Source organism: Hermetia illucens, chromosome 1 (assembly GCF_905115235.1).
Source record: "Hermetia illucens chromosome 1, iHerIll2.2.curated.20191125, whole genome shotgun sequence".
Classification (NCBI taxonomy): domain Eukaryota; kingdom Metazoa; phylum Arthropoda; class Insecta; order Diptera; family Stratiomyidae; genus Hermetia; species Hermetia illucens.
In genome coordinates, this window is record NC_051849.1 from 73,060,519 (window position 1) to 73,083,734 (window position 23,216).

Genomic DNA, 23,216 nt, shown 5'->3' on the forward strand with positions numbered 1-23,216 from the left:
ATCAGTGGACGAGTGGCGAGTTCTAGAGGACCTCCTATTTATCGGCCAATCAATACATCTGGTTTGAAATTATAGTGGCGCCCTTGTAAATGAACCTAGTAATGACATAGAGGGTATCCAACCATGAGGAGCCTTCTACGTATTAGTGGATGACGCAAATTGCCAACCTACAGAAGGAGTACCATAAGCTTCCCTGTATGGCACAACGTTTAAACGACCGCGAGTAGGCAAAGACAGGAACATACCAGCTGAAAGAAGACTCTGCAGCGCAATTAACAAAAGCAGAGCACTCTCTGCTGTCAAAAACGGGTAGCAGCAGCCTACGAGGAGGATGGAGATGCGTAAGGGAACTGGTTACTTGTGAAAAACATACACTAAATGAGTGGCAACTTCCATGATAAAACCAATCAAGAGGCAGTGAGGCTGCGCAGCTTCCCTGCAACTTAGATCTGCGGCTGAACCGAAGCATAATGAGATTGATTATTTTTTTATCCAGCTTCTAAGGGCCATGGAGACTTTCAGTGTTACCTGTACAAAATTGAGAGGGTACAATTCCCTGACTGTGCGTTCTGTAACGGAATGGTGGACGTCGCCGATCATTCCATTTTTCTTGTGGAAGATAGGATGGGATTCCTCAACAACTTTACACAGATACATGGGAGCTCTTTCCGGACAGCATTTGTCAGTGACGTGCTGAGGGGCGCTGACAGATGGACCCGCATTGAGCATTATGTTCGGGTTCTTGAGCTCAGCTTAAGCTCGACCTGTGTGGGAACCATATGGCGGGACTTTTTTGAACTGGAGGGGTAACTCGAAATAATGTATCAAACAGTTCCCGGCAAATTCCCTAACGACGGGAATGAATGTGGTTGGTAGTACGAGGGTTTACCATTGCGCGAGTCCAACTTCATTGCGTAAACATACTCACCTAACCTGCCCAAACAAATAGGAAATAAAATAAGAAAATAATTCGAAAATAAAAAAGAATTTCAACCTTCAAAATTAGAACAATTTATTTTATTTTCGGAGTGGAGCATGTAAATGAATTGTTTGCTATAATCTCCAAGCTTTTCTAATTTCAGGGAGTTCTAATTTTTGAGTGGCTACTGTACAATTTGTTTCTCTGATTTTCCAATCTCTGATTTCCATCTTGTTACAAATGAAGATAGAGAAAACAGTTCTGGAAGACTTTTTTGGCACCATAATATAATCCTTCGTGAGTAGTTCCACCAGAACATATTTGGGTTAAGCATCAAAATTGAGATTGAGTATTACAAGCTGAAAATGGCATTCAATCTTTTTGTGAACTGCATGCGACTGTAGCAATCACTAGATATACTCCACAGCGCATAAGATAACCATTGGCTGACTATGTCCAGGTGCACCATGTGACAGGAATTAATAAGTGTTCGTTTTTGATATTTTTGAATTTTTCGTTGGGGTCAACAGTCAAAAAATATTTAAGAGTGGATACAGTCATCAAAAAGGAATATTTGTTTAAGCCTAAAGCCGCTGCGTCGCTCTACCCAAAACCACTTGAAATTCCTGCATCACTCAACCGTCAAAAGAAATATTTTCACTATCAAGAATTGAATTATGCGATTTATTGAAAAACAAACCAAAGCATTTTTATTCGTCCGTTAATAATAAAATAATAAAACGCAGGGTCCGTGACATGTGAACTTAAATACAGTTTAAAGCTTGATACCAACTCGCACGATACGGAAGTTAGAAGATCCACTACTAGTTCTTTTCTATGCTTGTGTGCGTTTTTATGACTTTGGCTTGAGTTCAAATTGTAAATTAGTTTCTCGGCTGGCAGGTACTTATGCAAATTGTATAATCACAGCGAATTATGAAGTCTACAACCGTCTCTTGCAAGGTCGATAGACCGTGTAAATAACGCAGCTTATTCATAACCTGAACGTTTCCGATTGGGGATTGGTTGGTGATCCGTACGAAATTATTGATTATTGATTCTAGAGATTATTGACATGAGCCGTCACAGAGTGACTAGAATCTTCTGACAACTGCTACCAGCGTTTAGTTTCATTATCATTTCATACTTTGCACGGACCGATTTCAATAAGAAATTAGTTCACTACCCCCTTCGAATTGTCCTATAACTAAATTATCCCTAGGCAGGTTGAAAATGATAAAAATAATACGTTCTGTTATTACATATATATTTCGTAATTCCCACACCGACTTTTCCTCGTTTCTTAATAGTTTCGCTACCATTGTATTCCTTGGAAATTATCTCATTTGCCCTGAAGATGCCACATCGGCAACTCAAAATGGCAATTAAGCGAATCCCATATTGTCATCCCTCGCATGTGATTTTCTTGGAACACTCTGAGTAATCTCCAGTGATCACGTTGATGTGCAACAAATTAGTTCTCAATTATCCCTAAAACATTTTTTTCATCTTCTAAGAGACAGCTTGTTACTCATATGGATTCGAATCTGGCAGATAAAAAAGCGTATTAACATCCAAGATTAGCTTTTGCTTTGTTTTCCTTCATTGGATATGAAAAATTCCATTTGAATTTCGCATTGCATTATGGCGACTTTGGAGCGGAGACAGATATGCACACTAGCCTGCCAACTGCTAATGATTAGCGCAGAATTTAATCTAACGCTCGCCGCTAATACATTGGGACGCGTAACTAAAACGCGGCTGATGGTGGGATTGATGATTGGCGTGTGAAGTGTAAAACATTGAAAAGTGTTCGGTATCTGGCAAATTTCCAATTATAAACAATTTAATAATTATAATGCAATGAATGTTTTTATAAATTTTTACATCCGGACAAACGAGGCAAGGTGTCATATATTTGACATTTGCTTTGAATTCAAATCAGTGAATCTAGATAAACAGTCAAATATGCAGAACTGCGAACTCATTCAAAAAACGCAATTTATTATTCCAATATTAATTGAACTAATTTGCCCTCTATTGTGCAAAGCAAAAGCATCTAAGCGGAGAACCCACTTGGAAAATACCATAGGATCATATTAAGGAGAAATCTATCTTTCGTAAGATATTGTGAACGCAAAGTAAAGTCAACATGAATGCATTAATTGCATATAGAGAAACTGGATCACATAATGACGTTAAAATCTGATTTCAATACAAGTATTTCTCATTGGGTTTAAAAGTGACTAATAAGAACGACTATTAAGCTTTAATCTTTTACTATCAAAGATAGCTTAGAATCCGTTTTTGAAATATTCTTTGTCTGATTGTTGTCGAAAATCGATTCAATTTAAGGTATTCCTAGCAGAAGTGAGTATCAGTATTCCTTAACTCTATATAAGTCGAGCCGCTGCAGTTTGACTAACTTTCGAATACAATCGCAAATTCAGGCTTATATTGATTTACAAAAAAAACATTTTACTCTCCGAAAGGTAAGTTTCACAATGGAGTCCAACAGGTAGAAGTAATTCTCGACCAGCGTTAGCACTATAAGAGGCAATAGAAAAATGATTCCGTCTATGCTTATGGATCTTAAGGGTTTAGGACACCAGTATTCCTAAAGAATCAAAGCTTATCTAAGATGCTTACTCCAGCAAGCAGCTTATATAAGCTAGAGAAACAAACATCTAATTGATAAGCAGAACAGTATGTTCTAATTATTCTGAATGGTTTCTCAATGTCTCCCTATCTATGGACAGAATAATATTTCCATTAGAATAAACTTACCAGTGTCTCCTCATTGGGGAATAGCGCGTCAACCACACACCACACAGTTGTAGTTTTCCGAAAATATTATTCAGCTCTCACCACGACTTTCCGATAAAATTTCACTCCTTTTATATCGTTACGTGTCATGTGTTTCTTTCTTAATATGAAACCTGTCCACTGTCCTTTCCGCCTTCTCATCAACGCATCTAAGGCTATCTGACAAATTTGTTCTCAGCTCAGAATGTCCCGATGATAATGCGCAAACATGAATTAACGCAAATTTGAAGCTCTCTAGTAAAATTAGGTCAGAATTAGGCCAGAACAACTGACTTGACATTGACAAAATAACAAAGGCAGGTCTTGTACTTTTATTGCTTTGAGTATATATGTGTGGGAGAAAATGGTCAGCCCTTGAGTCTCATGCCGCATTGGTTCATTTTCTAACAGAATATAGGCGAGGCACTGACATAACAAGTGTTCCGTAGATTCCATAGTCTCGTTATGGAGAAAACACGTATCATCCTCTTCTATTCGGAACATATAGCAGCTAATGAATTATCATCAACATCATTAACGCGCAACAAACGGTATCCGGTCTAAGCCTGCCTTAGTAACGAACTCCAGACATCCCGGTTTTGCATAGTGGTCCACCAATTCGATATCCTTAAAAGCTATCTGGCGTCCTGACAGGACTACTACCTCTTCTTTTGCTACCATAGATATATGGATCATCCTCATCCACACGGATTAGGTGACCCGCCCACCGCAACCTATTGAGCCGGATTTAATCCGTAACCAGGCTGTCGTCGGCTATCGTTCTACGGAACCGTTCATCTACATGTAGGAAGCCACAAATTCTACGGAGGATTCTTCTCCCGAACGCCGTCTAAAATTCGCAAACTCCGAGGAATACATCAGGAGTGGCAGGATCATTGTACAATAGAGCTTTGATCCTATGGTGAGGCGTTTTGAGCGAAACAGTTTTTGTAAGCTAAAATAGGCTCTGTTACACTATTTTACTGTTCTTACTCAACCAATGTGATTTGATGATGACGGTTGCAACCATTTACTTCGTCTTGCCTTCGTTAATGTACACTCCAAGATATCGCACTGACTGTCCGATCTGAGTGAAGATAGACTCTGCATCTCGGGTTGTTCTTCCCATAATGTCAATATCGTTAGCAGAGGCCAGTAGTTGGGTGGATTTAAAGAGGATAGTGCCTCTCGCATTTACCTCAGTATTACAGACCACTTTTTCCAAGACCAGGTTATAGAGGACGCATGACATGGAATCCCCTGGTCTTAGACCGTTGTTCATGTTGAATGTTCTCGAGAGTGATCCGACTGCTTTCATTTTTTATCGCACGTTGGTCAGTGTCAGCCTAGTCAACCTTATCAGCTTCGTGGAGATACTAAATTCTCTCAAGACCGCTGTGGCTATGCTATCATAGGCGGCCTTAAAGTCGACGAAAATATGGTGCAACTGATCGCCGTATTCCAACAGTTTTTCCATCGCTGGTCACACTGAGAAAATCTGACATGTTTTTTTTTACTGAAGCGAATCATCTTTAGTATTGCCCAATGATATTCTGTTCAGATCGGATTATCCGGCCTAGTAAGATAGAGGAGAATGTCTTATAGAATGTATAATAGGTAATAATCAACGTGATACCTCTATAATTGTGGCACTGCGTGACATCTCCCTTTTAAGGTTTTGTATAAAACAAATTAGTGTCTGGTCTGGTTACTCCCTGTACTTTTTGAGTTCACAGACTTGTTGATTTTCTCAGACTTCCTTTCGTTTTCTGTGAAGTTGCTTTTTCATTCGACGGAGTTCGTGATCAGTTTCTGCGTGCCCACGTTCTTTGAGAGTACAGCATTGCCCAATGTGCAGCATTCTTTCGTTCCGTTGTTATCTTACATTCGTCGTCGAATCAGACGTTCCGACTTTGTTTGCGACTGGGACCAAGTATGTTTGTAGCGGTATCAATGATACCGTTTTACAGGTGGTCCTGATGATAATTTGTTGACGCTTCATCTCCAGGAACGCTGTTGGCTGTGGTTGTTGCAGCATCCATTTCTCCCTTATAGGTGTTACGGAGGACTCTGTTATGGGTGGCTTCAATGTTCACTCTGACCTGTTTGTCAGTGGAGATTCGAGGTGGTATTGTTATTCAAGCTCGGAGCACCATGCCAGCAAGATAGTGATCCGAGTCGATATTCATCATCAACAACGGCACAACAATCGGTATCCCATCTAACCCCGCTTTAGTAAAGAACTCCAAACATCCCAGTTTTGTGGTGAGGTCCACCAATTCGATATCCCTAAAAGCTGTCTGACTTCCTGGTCTACGCCATCCCTCAATCTCAGGCAGATTCTGCCAAGTTTTCTTCTTCTTTTCTACCATAAATAATGCCCTTATTGACTTCCCGAGCTTTATCATCCTCACCCAAACGCATTAGGCGCCCCGCCCACCGCAACTTGTTGAGCCGGATTTTATCCACAACCAGAGGGTCGTCATAAAGTTCATCGTTTTAGAGGCTAAGAAATCGTCCATTCTTATGTAAGGAGCCAAAATTCTTCGGAAGACACTTCTCTCGAACGTGGCCAAGAGTTCCCAATTTTTCTTTCTTCGAGTCTACAATAAAAATTTCTAAATAAGATTTTATTATCATACCTGGGGCAGGCTTCGAGGGTTCGTTTTACTGCATCGTAGCAGGTATCCTTCTCTGACTCTTCCGTCCCCTCTATAGAGGGGCATGAACGTTCATGAGGCTTATATTTCGAAATCGCAAGCGCAGAATGTAGTGCCGTTCACTTAAGTTTTCAAAACCGATAACAGCAGGTTTCATTTTTTGGCGACTAGGATCCCTACTCCGAGCAAGTGGTTTATTGGATGGCCGCTGTAATATACGGTGTTGGCGCTTTCTTTTACAAAACCGGTCCCTGTCCACCGCATCTCTTACAATGGCCTATATTGAGACAAGATATTGGCTAACTTCTGGGCAGTATTTCGAGGCCAGGTTTTCTCTGTATGGTTGTCAGCTTTACCCAACCTCCAACCCCAAAGACCAGTTGATACAATTTGTCCCGTTTTTAGGTGCGGGAGATTAAGGGAGGAGTCAACTACTAAAAATTATAGTAATATAGTATCACTGACTTCATTTGAACAGATAATAATATGGCGGGTGTTTCGAAGCCTAGGTACCGTACAATACCAGCAATTTTTTCTATTGGTTAGTCCTTGACAATGCCTCCGTGAAAGAAATGACGACTTTTCAGTCCCCACCATCCCCTGCTTTCGTCACTTCTGTGGAGTAGGCTTTCGTCACTTCTGTGGAGTATGTTGATAGACTTTCTGCTATGCGGACTGCAAAATTTGCAAACAGAAGTCCAAGTTTATGCTGGCGAGATGGCTATGCTAGTTGTTAGTCGGGATCTCGGAACGTGCCGTTGATTTTGGTGAGAGATGGTGTCCCAGGGGCGGGCTTTTAGTAAATTAAAATAAGAGCACAATGGTGTCATTTACAAGAAAGAAGAACCTGAATGATTGTTGCCTTGTAGAGAAGAGGAGAAAAAGAAGTGAAGTAAAGTATCTTGGAGTTATTCTAGATAAAAAGTTTCTTTGGAGATAAAAGTTTCTTTGGAGCAAAAATGAAATGAGACGGTGAATGTTTGCCTCGTATGCGAGCTTAGACATTATGGAGTAATGTGGTGATACATATGTTGCTATCATTAGGTCGATGTCCGCTTACGCATCCACAATGTGATCAGTTAAGGTAAAACAAAAGGGTTTTCGTTTCAAACTAGCCTCACCGTAAAATCTGGGCGTTATCAGTGCTATGAGGGCAGCATATGAGGCTGCTTTAAATGCACTACCCAGTTTACGACCCATAGATTTATATATTTGATAATGGAAGAACTGAATCAAGTTCTTGTAATGCCTACTGATTCTTGGATCCCAGCACATATGTTTGGTAGTTAATATGAAGTTATCCTACATACTCCTAAACCGATAATATTATGGAGCAAAATCCTTCTTTTCGATAGAGGCATCGCAATCTACAGCAATAGTCAAGTTGTACTGAAGTAATCCTTTAATCTTCTCAAAAATCGTTCAGGAATGTTAAACCAATTGAACTCTATTTCTAGATTTAATATGGTGGCACTACTACTACTACTACTACCAGCAACTGGAATTCGTTCCGTTAGATGGAAGCTTCGACTACCATGGACGACTACAGTTTGAACGCTTAGAGGCAGAATGTGGTAATATAAATCATGAAACGTTATATTGCGAAGTTTAGTGAAAATCCTACTACTGTTGACAAAGTTATAGTACGTCATAGTTGCCTCTTTCGTGTGGATTTACCCTAGACATAGAATGGAGGTCTTTTAAATGGAGAATATCTTCCCGCCAATATATCACAGTTCGATAGTATCAAGTTAGACGACATAACGTACCGAAAATTTCATAGAGTTATATTCTTGGTTATGTGTATGCTCACGGTTTACTCATAGAAAGTCTAATTACTCCCAACTTGCGCTACTAAACTAATTTTTCTTTTCTTTTGAAACGTATTGAAATAGAATCCACATCCATCCATAGAATAGATTTCAAAAGGAAATATACTTCACAAGAGATATTGTTGATTTGATTTTGGCACAATTAAGTGAAGTTTAAAGAGAACACCATGAAGTTTACTTCAGGGTAAGAAAAAGAAGAATTTATATTCTATCTACATTTTCCTTTCCGTATTTCCATTTATTTTTCCTTTTTGCCTTAATTGCAGATAAATCTATCTAGCCCTTATTCACTATCGCCTGGGCAATCAACATTCGTCATATTGTTAATAAATGGTTTCCTCAATGAATAATTGAATTACTATTCAGCAATTCGTGACTAATCATTGAAAACTGAAATAGATTGGCCAAATCTGCGTGGAACTCAAATCCAAATTGTCCCAAAAAAAGAATGATAGAAAAGTTATCCACCAAATTTCAAACGGAATATATGAGATTCCTTTACTAAGTTCTAAAATGTGAACCAAACCACCTGCCGAAAGGCAAGAATAAAACAAAATAAAACTGTTCCCAAAAAATCCAAGAGTGAAAACTAAATTTCTCCAAAGTATATATTACCCCCCACTGAGTATGCCTTTTGTACGAGTGGATATTCCACTCTTCCACCTCTGTCTTATAGAACTAAAAGAAAAGCCAACTGACTTGGTTTCTAATTTTCAATGCATTCCATACCACCTGAACAAATGTGCATACTCCAAATAAAGAAAGACTAAATCCTTGTAAATTCTCTTCGTACTCCCGGAATTATGTACACACCCCCCGCCCCAAGTTTCATAATAGAAGAATATCTTATCCTTTTCACTGCTTTGTTATCTCAAGTTTACTCAAAACACGCATATGAATAGCTCTCGAAGGCACTCCTGCAGCTCTGCCACCCCAACTCACGTTTCTTCCTCGTAATCAACGTGTTGACTGTTGATTTACCTTGGTGATGACTGGGGTGTCTCCCTTCTGAGTAGTCTCCATGCTACGTTGCGGTTGTGTCTCTTTGTGCTTTATGGCACCTTATACGAATTGCAATACCTGAACCTGAAAGTGACCGCAACTTTTGATGAGCACGACGTTGTGTATTCATGTGTCACCTATAAAAGGTAAATCGGACTAATTCATACCTTCAGTCGCGACGAGATCGTACTATTAACAGAGTCGTCGGAGTCTCATGCATAGTTCCGCATACCAAGCAATAGATTAGTGAGACGTTCGAGTCAACTATTTCCGTGACGTGAACAAGCTCTGTAACTTCAGTTTAACATCTATCATTCAATACTTTTCGTGGAGATCTTCAGCATAAAAGTCAGTGTTTTGTCAACGTAGTTCACTGTTTGCTTTAAATTCAAAACTCAACATTCGCTACCACCCACCCATCCCACTCTGGGCCGTGCAAGAAAGCAACCGAAAAAGCTCAAACACGACATACTATCAGAATTAACGGAAAAACATCGAAAAGCTAACAGCCAGCAGACAGAATCGCAAGTGAGGTCGAAGCATAGCAGATTGTTGTTCGTTAGTCGCAGTCGAACGTTTTGGATACAACAGTTGAGCTCCAGTAGCTCTCGAACAGCTCCATTAACTCCGGACAATCCCGAGCTGGATTAAGTACTTAAACACTACCGCGGAGTTGAACGAAGAGCTCGAAGAGTCTTCTCGCTATTGTGTGACCATTGAAGGGAAAGTCCTCATCGTAGTCCAGCACACTGCCATTGCAAGGATAAAAAGTCGCCCAGATACAGTCTACAGCAGAAAAGATACGTAATCAGCATTTCCCGAAGATAGATACTTCCAGTGACAAAGACATCAGACTAGTGCATAAGATACCTGCATTAGGCACTCCAATCAGTCGACAACACCTTCTAATCCGGCGTGTTGTGAGATATTTTGCAGTCATCATTCAGCTATTTTTAGTGCCCCTCGAACGGTGGAGATCACATCCAAAAGCCAGCCGATAAGATAAAGACACCCCTTTGCTTACAACCGAAAGATAAAGCAATTACCGAAACCGGCGAGGAACTTGCTCAAGAAATCGTGTTTTCAGTCGTCGCGAAAAAGTGTCGCATTCAGAAAAGCTAACGACTGTTACGGCAGGTGATTAGTAAGCTTTCGATAGTCAACCGTTCAGGTGTTCTAAAGTTTTCGCTCCTCGACTAGATACACACTACATTGTGAAAGATACCGCGGGACGTCTTTATTCGCAAAGATACAGTCCAAGCAATTGAATATAGCGAGAGAATTTCAAGATCACATCCGACCAAGTAGAAAGTAAATCTTTGGAAAATTGTAGTGCATTTTCTCAAGCCAAACAAAAGTGAAAGCGTTCGCCTTGTCCTTAAGTCCGATATTTTAAGAAACGGAAGTTTAAGAAAATTGAGATTTTTATACATAAACACCCGCGTACGGCAGCGTTTAGTATTCATTTAATTGTGGCTCACTAATGACTCTAAATAACAGAAGATTTTCGGTCACTAGCATAGTTTGTTCGGTTTCGTTGCTCAATTCAGTGAGAGAGTTTGAATCGTGTTAAGTGACGTCTAGATCCACTCAGCCAAACAATACTTCATATTATCCAGCAAATTGATGACCTGAATACACAATATTTTGGACAATCTCAAATGAGGTAAGTAAACTTCCGGGGCCACATTCGCATGACTCACAGATAACACAAGCCTCATTTAGCCCCTATTGAGACACTGCCGGGGCTAATCACTACTCTCGCTTCTAACATTTTATTGGCTACAATTTTTTTCTTACGCTTATCTGATTGCGCTCCTATCGTTCTTCTTGACAAGTATCTGAAAAATATCTATAGGAACAAATTCATAACTTGACCATCATTCGTGCCAAACCGCCAGCATTGAAAAAACGGAAAATGCAAACATTACGATAATAATAATGCTCAATAATTGCGTGCCAAGCGTAACAATTTATCAGCAACGTCAATTCGATAATAATTGAGTTATCGGTGCTGGTTTTATTCTTCGGTTTAGCTAAAAATCACTTTTAGATGTTTTATTAAAAATTCTCATCGACGATTCATGCTTTTGTACGCTTTTGTGTATGGTGACGGTTACGGAGCCGATTCCACTTGCGTATTCATAACAAAGACATTATAAACTCATCTGTTTCGTTTGGATTTCAGGGTCTTTCGTGCTGCTAGGCAAGTGCAGAAGATCTAGAATGAATTTACTAAAATTTATTCAGAATTTAAATATCCTCAATTAGGCGCAATAGTACATTAATTGATTATTATTTTGGATGATGACGGGGAGAGGATCGAGGAGTGGATGGGGCTATGGCTTGTGCATGGAATAGGCAGAATGAGTGACTAGGTTGAAATCAAATGGTATTTTCCTCTTGTAGTTTGATAAATTCTGATTTTTTTACAAATGATGTATTTATCTGTCCTTTATGGTTTACTGAATGATTCAAGTTATTAATATAATGAATTGATCAGAAAATCATCTTCGATTTCAAGAATGTAATGAGTAATACTATGACTTACGGTCAATTATGACCCCTATTTGAATATGAGTGATTGCATTGATTGAAAATTTTCCATTTGGCAAGCAAATCACTGTGGCAAACATAAATTGGCATCCGAAAATCTCACTTCAAGGGTAATGAGAAAATAGCCTAACTTTGTCATTGGTGACTTCTTTCGTGATTGATGAGATTATACGATTGATACCTCAAACAGATTTTACACGTAGAAAAGTAGAGTTTGAATTAACTTTTGGATGATCTTACGCTTTCACGTGTCCTGTTTCGGCATGATGACTCAACCAAATTAGTCGACGCCATCAGCCCAATCAGAAGGACTAGCCGAACTACTAACATCTTCTGGGTACTTCTTACCAACCCCTTTCTAGCAATACTTATAGTTAGGGATATAACGGATCCCAAGTTTACATCTACTTGATGTTGGACCGGGCCAGATGGTCACTTTTTGATTCAAAATGTATCCTTGCAGGTAGTGGTTGTGGAATGATGTTCTAACTGTCATATATTTTTAATGGAAATCTTTTCTGCATAGTGTATAGTATATATAGAGAGCTGCCTACCCATAAGATTTTTGGCATACAGCGCCACAAAGAATGTAGTATACACTTTTCTTTCCTGTGAGAATTACTTATCATAGAATTCGAGTAACGCTCCTTGTGGTTTCGTTTTATATATGAACCGACAAATCAGATTGATTTGTTGACACAATGACTTTCGAATTTATAAAAGTCCTTTTTTAGGGATTTCAAACATGTAGTTCCAAATTATTCTTCGAGTTTTTGGCAATATAGGAAAAAATTGGGAGAAATGAGTTTTTCTTCTGTTGACCATCCCTTTCTAATATTCTAGAGTGCTAAATGATAATGATCATATCGACACTATTATGTTAGAAAGCCGGTAAAATAGAATAGAGTGAACCTTTTATGGTCACTTATAAAGGATAGAACTTTATTATGTCCTGCTAACGTATTAATATAGCTTTGTAGAAATACAAAAACCTTATTGAAATCCACTTGGCCCATCTGGCATAACGCTGTCTGAAGTTTCGATTATAAAATCTGTTGACTATACTGGGCCGTCAAAGCAAGTCTCATCCTTAGTAATAATAATAATCGTTGGCGCAACAATCCATATTGGATCAGCACCTTGAAGGGTGTTAGAGCACTTCATTCAGGACCATAACGGTACACTACAGTACACTGTAAGAGGCATTGCGCTCGCCCGAGATTGTTACCCTGATTTGACTCAGGAACTCATTCACAACTGAGTCAAGAGAATCCAACATCCAGTCACAATAATAAATCCCTCTGCAACCAGTGAGATTTGAGCCCAACCATCCGCTACGATAGTCCAGTACTCGAACTATTTGAGCCATCCAGGCACTCAGCCTTAAGCCCAAGGAAAATTCCCTCTATATACTATATCCACCAGAGTCAGATTGTGGCTGAGTGATCCATCGACTCTTGTTTGGATCACGATTTTTTTGTTCCGTTGGCTGAACTTTCTTTGCCCCCAGATCCAAATCCAGAAAGTTTCCTTTATATAATAATAATAATCGTTGGCACAACAATCCATATTGGATCAGGGCCTTGAAGTGTGTTAGAGCACTTCATTCAAGACCGTAACGGTACACTACAGTAGACTGTAGGAGGCACTGTGGTCAGCATTGCGCTCGCCCGAGATTATTACCCCGATTTGACTCAGGTACTCATTCACAGCAGAGTCGACTGGTATCCGACGTCAAATCACGATACAAATCCCACTGCCGCCAGCGAGATTTGAACCGCGACCTTCCGTACGACAGCCTTGTGCTCTAACCACTCAGCTATCCGGACTACTTCCTATATATTGCATAATAAACGTCCCTTTTGTCACGAAATACGGTGGTAATATCGGGTGAAAGGCATGTTTTTTCGTTAAGTTCGAGAAAGGTCTCTCTGTTTACGAAAAGGGGATATCATCATAATGGTAGTGCTCTGCGACATTTTGGAAAATTTGCTAGAAAATACCCCTAAAGCTTCTTTCATGGCGCAAATTGTTGTCACATTTGCTAGACAGGCAATAAATGCTATTTCAAGAGTCTTCAGAGAAGAAATCAATAACTTGGAGAATGTGAAGGAATTTGTCACAAATAAACGAACTATATTGAAAAATATATCATATGGAACAAACACATTCCCATTCCATCATCATTTCCATAACTACCCTTCCCGGCCAAGTACAGCGACAGTAAATCCTAAATGTTATCAATGCCGTCTCTGTAGTCACAGACCAGCTTCCATTAGGTATGAATATACTCGAATTTCTCCTTTTCTTACTTAAAATGCGAATATTTTGCCCCGTTATTGATTACTACCAGTTTAATTTTGTCGTTCAACTTTGACAACCTATACTAGGCTATACTACTATACTATACTACTTCACAATGCTTTGCCTCAATCACAATTCTTCGTTATCATCCTGGAGTTTTCCAATTCGAGTAGTGCTTTAGGGTATTCAAACGCCAACGTCAACTCGCTTGCCCAGTTCAGCGAAAACTCTCTTGGTATTCACTGCCATAATGATATAAATTCTAATCATGCATTCATGCACATACTGATATACCTCATGGAACTCGCCTCCTTTCTTATTACTTCAGTAGAATACGTTTTTGATCCCCACTTTATTATGGGTGAAATTTCTACTCCACTGGAACCCTCACTGAAATGTCATCGACACTCTGTTTCTTTTGTTTTTTGCCACCTAATGGCAAACTATACATCTTCTAGTATTCCAACCAGGTACTAGCAGGTATGTCAGTCAGAGGGTAGAAATGATAGCCGATAGGTCATACTTTAAAAAAGAGTAACGAATCTAATGGAAACAACTTCCCCAGAGTCGCTAACGAATAGGTCGCTCTAGAATCACAAGGCTCCTTGTGAAAGCGAATTTCGTCGAATTGCGAACCATGGCGCGTGGGCGTGGTACATCTAGTATAATCTAGCTGCAGCATAGTGCTTCGATGAGACATTGGCCTATTTCTACTTCAAATATAGCACCCATCGCTCCTAGGTTACAATGCCGATGCTGACAATCTCTCCTTTTATAAAGTATTGCTTCAGAATGGAAGCCGCATCTCAGACTTTTCACTATTTTGCAGATTGTCCTGGTGATATCAATCACAAAATTGTCATTAGTTATCCTCAATTCGTAGTCAAAGCACTTTCTTTTTTTGTCCTATTATCCTTTTTCTGCCTTTTCCAGTTCTTTGATTTCAGTCAATGTATCATTTATAAGTCTTACAAATCTAAAGTACGCCTGGACAAATCCAGTGCAACCGGCTTTTTCTGCAATGAGACGTTTACCTTGCCACGTCTTTCACGGACCCCTCGTTTTGAGCTTAATACCCAAGTACTCACAAAATACGATTAACAATTTTGTCGTGTAAGTTATTTTAATCTGGTAGCGGTCGAATCGCAGTTATTTCCTTGATACGGTCTAACATTAAATAATATTACAGGAAATGAAAGTGATGTCCTGACTGTAGAATCTGGAGATGTCCAGTTAATTTTTTTAGATGTTTTTTTTTGGAAATATGTTAATTTTATAGTTCGATGAGAAATATGCTTATCTGTGTATCTTTTCATTCCGTTAATCAGTAATATTCATAAGTAAACTGAGCCAATAATGTCCGACTTAGATTCCCTATCGATTATCAAGCCGATTGTAAACCTCCCGCTTTCCTGATAGTTCCCAAATTAAATCTATACCTGTACTTTTCTTCAAACTAGTACAAGACAATGATCTTACTCGTCCTAATATATTCTTCGGAGAAAGAAAAATTGGAAAATCCTCCAAAGAATGATTATCCCCCTGCAGGGGAATGATGATTTCCCTGCATATATAACGACGATAACGAAATAAAATCCGCTGCGCGCGTCACCTAATCTGTATAAGCAAGGATGATCCAGCCTGGAAAGCGTGTAGGGCAACAACTATGGTAGAGATCCTCCCACCTTCAGGACACCAGATAGCTTTTAGAGATATCGAGCTTGTGGACGCAAAACCAGGATATTTGGAGTTTTCGATTAAAGTAGACCTAAACTGAACACCGGTTGTCGCGCGAGTGGTTATGATGAAGGGGGAAAAGACTGAATCCGAAAAGCCGAACCCGAACGTTGCAGAAAAAAACTGTTGAGTGATAGTTTTTGCCAAGTATTAGGTTTTGGCGCTTTGTTCCTCCTTTAATTCATATTTGAACGTTTCTAAAAGGCACGCAAGAGCGCCCATCTAGCCTATGCCTAAAGTATGCCAATGTTGAGTGTGATGGTGCTGCTGGTTGTAATGCCTTTCTTATTTTGAACTACTTTATTCAATTCCTGAAGCCACTTTTAAGCAAGAACGAGCCCGCCTTACTCGCAGCAGATCCGGTGGACACGCTAGCACCCTTTCGAGGTATTTTCGGTGGTATTGTCATGGACCAACGACAGGTTGACGTCCTAGCATTGTTTCGAAACTTTCTAAGTGTTACGATCATAGGTAATCGATATTAAACGTGTTTTCTTGGCCAGCTTGAGGTGTAGCCGTGGAATTATTCCATCAACATGTTTTTACTCGTGATGTTGCCTCAAATCCCTTTCCCTTCCTGAAGTGGAGAAATAATCCTTCGCAGATTTATTGTCTTTACTAATCGCTCTACTTTTATGCAACTTAGCGCAGTTCTCTTTATCATGGTTTGTGGTATCTGATCATTTTATTGACTCCACCATTTTATTTTTATATGAAAATTTAACAAAAAGTCTCATTAGTTATCACAGTACTCTTATCGCATAAGTAAACTAAAATCTTGGCATTGAATAATCCATGTGGCTTCGATTCTACGATATTTAAGACTGTATAATCCCACCAGTTTGTTTTTATGATAAAAATTTAAAGGCTTAAATTGTGGGTGTTCTTAATGTCCTTATTGTGCGTTTTGCTGATGATAGCACGATCTTTAGATTGCATTATCATAATATAACACTGGGTAAGTGATAAGTATTCACCACCAATAACAAAAATATCGTAAATTGTGGTTGCTACTCGAAACACTGAAAATACATTGATTAAACCAATTATAAATTTGCTATATTTTTAAGCAGAATCTTCTCCTTTATAAGCTCCCAAAATCTCAAGAGATTCATGGATTGAATGCCAGCGACCCAACGATTCACCTGCAAACACAAATTGACAATTCTATCTAGAAATATTCAATATCAAAAGGCCCCACTAAAATTATCAAAGGGCCCTCATTAAGCAGCTTTTTGCAGAGCTGGCCCTTTGCATTTTTTCCAAGTTATGGTCGAAATGCCGGACTCATGGCGCTTCTAAGACCAGAATAATAAAAAATACTGCAATTGTCATACCCACCTCTGAATCTTTGGTTTAACAAAATTCTGTGAGTTGAAAAAAACCTCCGTTGAAAGGTCAAAAACCTAACTAGATGGAAAATAATGCAATAATTGCACCATTATGTTCTATGTTCACTTTATACATCAGAGCAGAATCAGTCGATTCACCTTTTCATAGCGTCTCGTGGTTGGACATTTCCAACTATTATTTCATTAGATACAGTAATTTCAACGATTGCAGACATTGTGTTGAGTTTCCGATCCCTTTTGAACTAGCAACCTGAGTTAAATCATTTGCCCGTCATTAAAATAACGCAAAATAGTAGCTTTCCTAACATTATTTCGTGTAAGAATCTTTAATTCATCTCATGTATAATTCTATTCTTTCGAGATAAAATGTTAGCAAATCAGGTGACCAGCACTTAAATACGTTATTCTATCTACCTTTTGGTGTTGGAGCTTCTTATATTTAATTTCATATGGGCGTAATTTAAGAGTCTCTGAAATGTTTTGTCTTCTAAGTTTGAAATTGTGTGCAGCTAAATAGAAAAAAATCATCACTAGGAATTCTAGATGCATTTCTTATGTCTTGACAAGCGCAGAGTATACCCTAGTTTTTCCAAAACACTAAATTAAATCAAATTGAAACTTAGTGATCTCCTTTCTATACGTAATTACAGGATAAAATTAGTGTTTTGGAAAAACTTTTAGGGAAAAACAAAATAATGATAATCAAAATGGATTTGATTACATATAAATGTAATTAGCCATTGTCCTCATAATTCTCCCGAAAAAGTCCCCAACGGGACATTCTCAATAGTTATATTTTATCAGTATAAATTCGAGCTACAAAGATTTTAGGCACTGTTTCAGCTAATCGTTCATCAACTTAACTCAACTTGAGTAAATGTCGACTAACCCAATTACCATTCAGTACCACCGATGCACATATTTCAAGCCCATCCACAATTCCATTTAAAATCATTTTCGAACCTATTTCCAATACAATAAGCAATTCTATATAGGAAACCATCCTGCTTTAATAACAAAAACCCATCTGTAACATAAATAGCCTGTTAGGTCCGCTAACTGCAAAAAATACTTCTTGTACGACCAGCAAGCCACCCTATATTCAACTTTACATGCGCCCCATTAAAAGATCATAAATTACATTTGACCTTTTGCCCACACTCATAAGTGATATTTCCATTAAGAACACTCATGCACTTATCACTCCAGAGTTGCATTTCTTTCAAGAATAGCATATGGTGCCCACTCCACTGTATAGTGATGCAGATAAAAATAAACGCTCCAACAGGGGCAGTAGCCACATTAGCAAATATGTTCCATTACAAACTATTGCAGTATTTACGGGAAGCATGGCTTATTCCATCTACTCTAATTTCAAGCATCTAAAATAGTCCTCGACATTTCATTCTAACATTTGAGCAAGTAATAAATTTCCTGGTTCCAGGTCTATTCAAATAAGCCACTACCCTTATAGTGGTACTGCATATATTGTTTCATTAAAACACCATGTGACCAAGAATATTTTTTTGGCCGATAGTAATCTTTGGCTATCCAACACCTATGACATTGAAATTGTATGAAGCAGGACTATTGTCGGAGTTGTTATTGTCCAAATCCAATAAAGGGTGGGAGAACGACAAGGGAGGAAAGAAAATTTGGGAAACGAATAAAGAATGTTAGCGCCATTCAATGAATTTATTGATTTTCTTCTTTTGGAGATATGTATTCCTCCACTACTGGTTTGGGCACGGTAAATGTTGGCATCAGCATAAATGATATATCCGTAAATATGTAGGATTTATCGGTGTACTTTTGGGTATATATTTTTCAGTAGAAACCTACCCCCAAGCTTGTTTATGGTATACATACACATATACCATACCCCAACGACTGAGTGACACAGTTTTTTTCCTGTCTGTATTTTGGCGATGGAAGGGTGCCCTGTAGTCTGCATTATGTTTTTGATGTAATAATAATGCGCACGGACGTGCTTTCGTTGAGGATATCGTCTAGATTATCAAGGAAGTGTACGGTATTTGCGTATATGTTGGTAGAGCTGGTTGATAAAAATGTGTCCTTCGATATTTCTATGAGAATTCTGGTAATGGACATATTTGCCTTCTGAGTTTTACTGTGGATGATATAATGGTTCCTACTGCCGTTTAAATATCACGCATTTGCTAATAGAATTTGATAATTTCTTTGTGACCTTATAACCTTAATGTCCCTCGGCATTATATCCATTATCCTAGTTCGATTAATTTGTCTGATTTTGATTGCATTATTGAGAGTTTCATCGAATTATACCAAATCCTTGAAAGGTCATTTAAACACTATTAGCTTGCCAGATGCATGCAACCTATATATATATATATATCATACACATATTTTATTATATTTGCGTAATTTGGGCAGCTTTCTTCAATATTTCTCTTGATTGAGGCGTTAATTCCCCATCCCCCGGTACACACTCAGTATTGATTAAATCTACACTTCACTGCCAGTAGTGGCCCATTCCATACTAAGTGTTTAATAGTTTAATAGTTTAAAACAGGGACTTGAACACTCACAGGTATTGTCATGCGATTTGGCAGGCATCTTCCAATTAACAGAGATCACTCCTCGTAATAGTCTAGAAAGATATGTCTGAAATCGACAGTCAACCGAATAAATTTCATATTTAATGCTTCAATATACTGGTATATATGTATCTCAAACAAAACCTTATTCAAATCCATTGACTTTCTGCCTGGCGGTCCTTTTGCCTACCTATTGTCTGTCTGTCACACGCACTCTCAGAAATGGGGAACCTACTGATACGAAATCCCATGCATGCAGTGACTAACATTTTTTTGCATTTTCTTGAAGGGCCATAATCAGAAACTATTCGGCCCGAAAATCAGGAAAAAAATATGATTATGCCCTATGTAACCTCTAGGCCTCAAAATACGACTAAAACGCGGGTAAAATGCGAGAAAACAAACAAACTGGGCAATGAACAGAATGAACCATTCCAGAAATCACATAACGCTGCCTGAGGTATGCTTAACCTCAGTTCACCCTAGAAAAGTGTGAGCTTATTTTTGACTGTAATAATGGCTGGCAAGGATTATTCCTCACAATTTTCAGAAAGTTGAGGAGCCACCATTTATGTCACCGCGACCTATTCACAACTTTTCACGGCCTTCGCTGGTGTTCTTCCTTTTACAGAAGTTGAGGAGTTTAATCTGGCCTTAGTCTAGCCTTCAATTTTGAACTTTTTGAAATCGCTAAAACTTAACCAAATCATCCAACTTTTCTTAAAGAACGAACTTAAACCGTCAGCTATCAAACGACATATGACCAAAAACATCTTTTGCAAAAGATGTAATCACTTGTTACTCAAATCAAAATATACGAAAAGTATCCGACCTGCCTTAATATCGCTGCGCTAAGTTTATTCTGCGTAATCGGGCTGGTGATATCCTTCGAATTAATCCCCATTTGATTGAACGATATGTCACTTCCAGAAGCAGTCTTGAAATAGTCTTGAATACCCTTGTTGCATTAGCTTCAACCGTCTCTTAGTCGTCAAACCGGTGTCCTTTGAGCAAACAAAGAACAGTGCTATATTTTCTTTAGTTAAAAACTGCTGGAAGGTTAGCGTATTATCAGTCAACGCTTAGAAAAAAATGCTGTAATTTCCTTCTCACTGCATCTCCCTACCGTTTTAGAATTTCAACATAATCTCAATTATTAATCGTGTCTGAGCTGCCTTAACACATTCGTATTGCACAATACCTGCATAATAAAAATTTCTGAGAACAGGTCTTTGTAGTAACTGAACCTCTTCCGACCCCCACACTCCTCCCCTGGCGTGTATGGGGCCCCTCCTTAAGTTGAGCCTGGAACAGTGTAATTTAACGCATGCATGGGAGTCCACAATTCCAACCTTTCTATTAAATTTCGTGACAATTGGTGTAACCGTTTCTAAAAAAAGTCCATGTGACAGACAGACAGACAGACAATGAATCGATTTTAACAAGCTTTTATTTTATACAAAACCTTTAAAAAAATATCGTTGATTTGAGAGTGTTCTGCCTTTAAATTTTTTCGGTTGCCGTCAGACGAAAAGTCCAACATTAAAGACTGTTATTTAATATTATCCGGTGTTACTTTCATTGAAGGCAGCCAAAACGAGTACCACTGTCAACAAATCTGTATGCCCCGCAGAGGTTAATCGAACAGCCTACAACTAGCCAACTACTATGAAATTGGGTGGTAATGATGGGAAATTCGAACCCTCTTTCTCTTCTGATTGTAAACCGGAAAAACCTCAATTGACACTCCCTCTTTTTTTTGAAAATGTTGTATTTTATAATTCTGGTAATCCTTTGTCACCTTTTTTTGTTGTTGTCACTTCCCCCAACGGTCCCAGCGGTTTTGAATTAGAGCAGCGAGGTGTACATTGCGTTAAATTTCCATTCGGCTGATTATCATATTTCATTCAAATGGTCGAATGTATCATTATGGAGGGACATATATATGTAATTTCCTTTACATTAAAGAACACAAAGCGTCTGAGTCTAAAGATGGACGAGTAAATTCACACAAAGGTAGACAGCGCAGATAAAGGTTCATCTGCTTCACCCCATAAAAACACTCAGCCCAAAACCCTTGTGTTTGTTTAATGCCTACATGGACTCCTCACTCCTTTTGGAATACGCAATCTTCTGTGAGACTTAAAATTACCAAAGAAGCTCAACAACATAGTCTAGTTTGTGAAACGTTTATTTGATCATGGAAAGCAATACCGAAGAGATGAAAAAGTAACTTTCATGCCTGGGGTCAGTGTGTGAGAGGCAGGAAGCTACTGAACCAGCCTACTCTCAATCAGTGAACCCCGTACTTTAGCATAAGAGAAACTAGGCACTTCACATCGAAAATTAGTCGCACTTGCTAGAAGGCGGCATTAAAGCTTGAAGGTTGGCTTCATTCGCAAATGAAAATAAAACGTAGCACACCCTCAATCCCTTGTTCAATAAAAACGGTGAACCACGTTTCATGACAATCAAGTAAGAAATTTTTGTGATGATGTGCATGAGATTTAAATCGAACGAGAGTCATCTTTTATCCTTGGGCAATTGAAAATAATCAATTATTGCTAGACAAAATATCAGCCTAAACTGTAAACATGAACTGATTCCTTCCAGGAGGATCTGTCCTGATTAGGCGGCCCAAAAAGTAATGACAAGAAGGCGAGCAGCGCCTAAATCTAAGTCTAAGGCGGGATTATAAAATGTATACCGACTTTTAGACGCATAATTATACTATATATTGTCAGATCAATTTTCATAGACATAAAATTTGAATTTCTCTAATTAGAAATTCTGTAAACTATCTTCACATTTTCTTCTCTGTAAGGGCCATTTATAAAAGCGTCTTCTTTTTTTTCTCTTTCGGTGTCTGATAGAAAGAACAAAATATGCAAAACTTGAGTGTTAGAGGTCTTGAATAGAATAGAAGAAAAACTCAAACAAAAGGCGAAGTGTAAGATGTTCATAATGCGGTTGATTATCATAACGAATTATCCCACCCAGCCGTGCTTAACATCAATAATTGCTTGTACAATTGCAAATATATTAACCTTATCTACTCTTACTATCAATTTTATATCTTCTACGTGCTTGGAAAGATATCGTTTCTTTCAGATTCATCCGAGCATAATGTCCTTCCTGTAAGAATACCTAGATCTACACCCTCCTTGCCCCTCGATTTCCAAGTGTTAAGTCTGCTGTGGAGTACTAGACACGGACCACGTATCGCATCTTCGAATCAAAGCATATCAGCATTCATTTGCGTTTTTTTTACATTCAGCCTATAAACAAAAAAGCTATAAATTACTAGGCGAAATCAAGATAAATTTAATTATTTGCAATTTTCGGTAGCCATATAAACTACAGTACACTTAGTATTCCGAGCACTTCTGTCACGTTATAAGTTTCCTCTTTTTTTTGATAGTTTAGACTGCAATGTCCACCGCTTGGATATCCATCTGAAGTTTTAAGAT

General features: G+C 38.6%; 1 protein-coding gene across 5 annotated transcripts in view; it reads left to right on the forward strand.

The window, feature by feature from the left end:
- The first annotated feature begins 9,395 nt into the window (after positions 1 to 9,395).
- Positions 9,396 to 23,216, forward strand: part of LOC119646152 (matrix metalloproteinase-2) — a 90,152-nt gene continuing 76,331 nt past the window's right edge. For all 5 annotated transcript variants that reach the window (XR_005248697.1, XR_005248696.1, XM_038046521.1 and 2 more), the window contains exon 1: positions 9,396 to 10,884. The gene's annotated coding sequence lies outside the window, so the exon portion shown is untranslated. The remainder of the gene's footprint in view (positions 10,885 to 23,216) is intronic.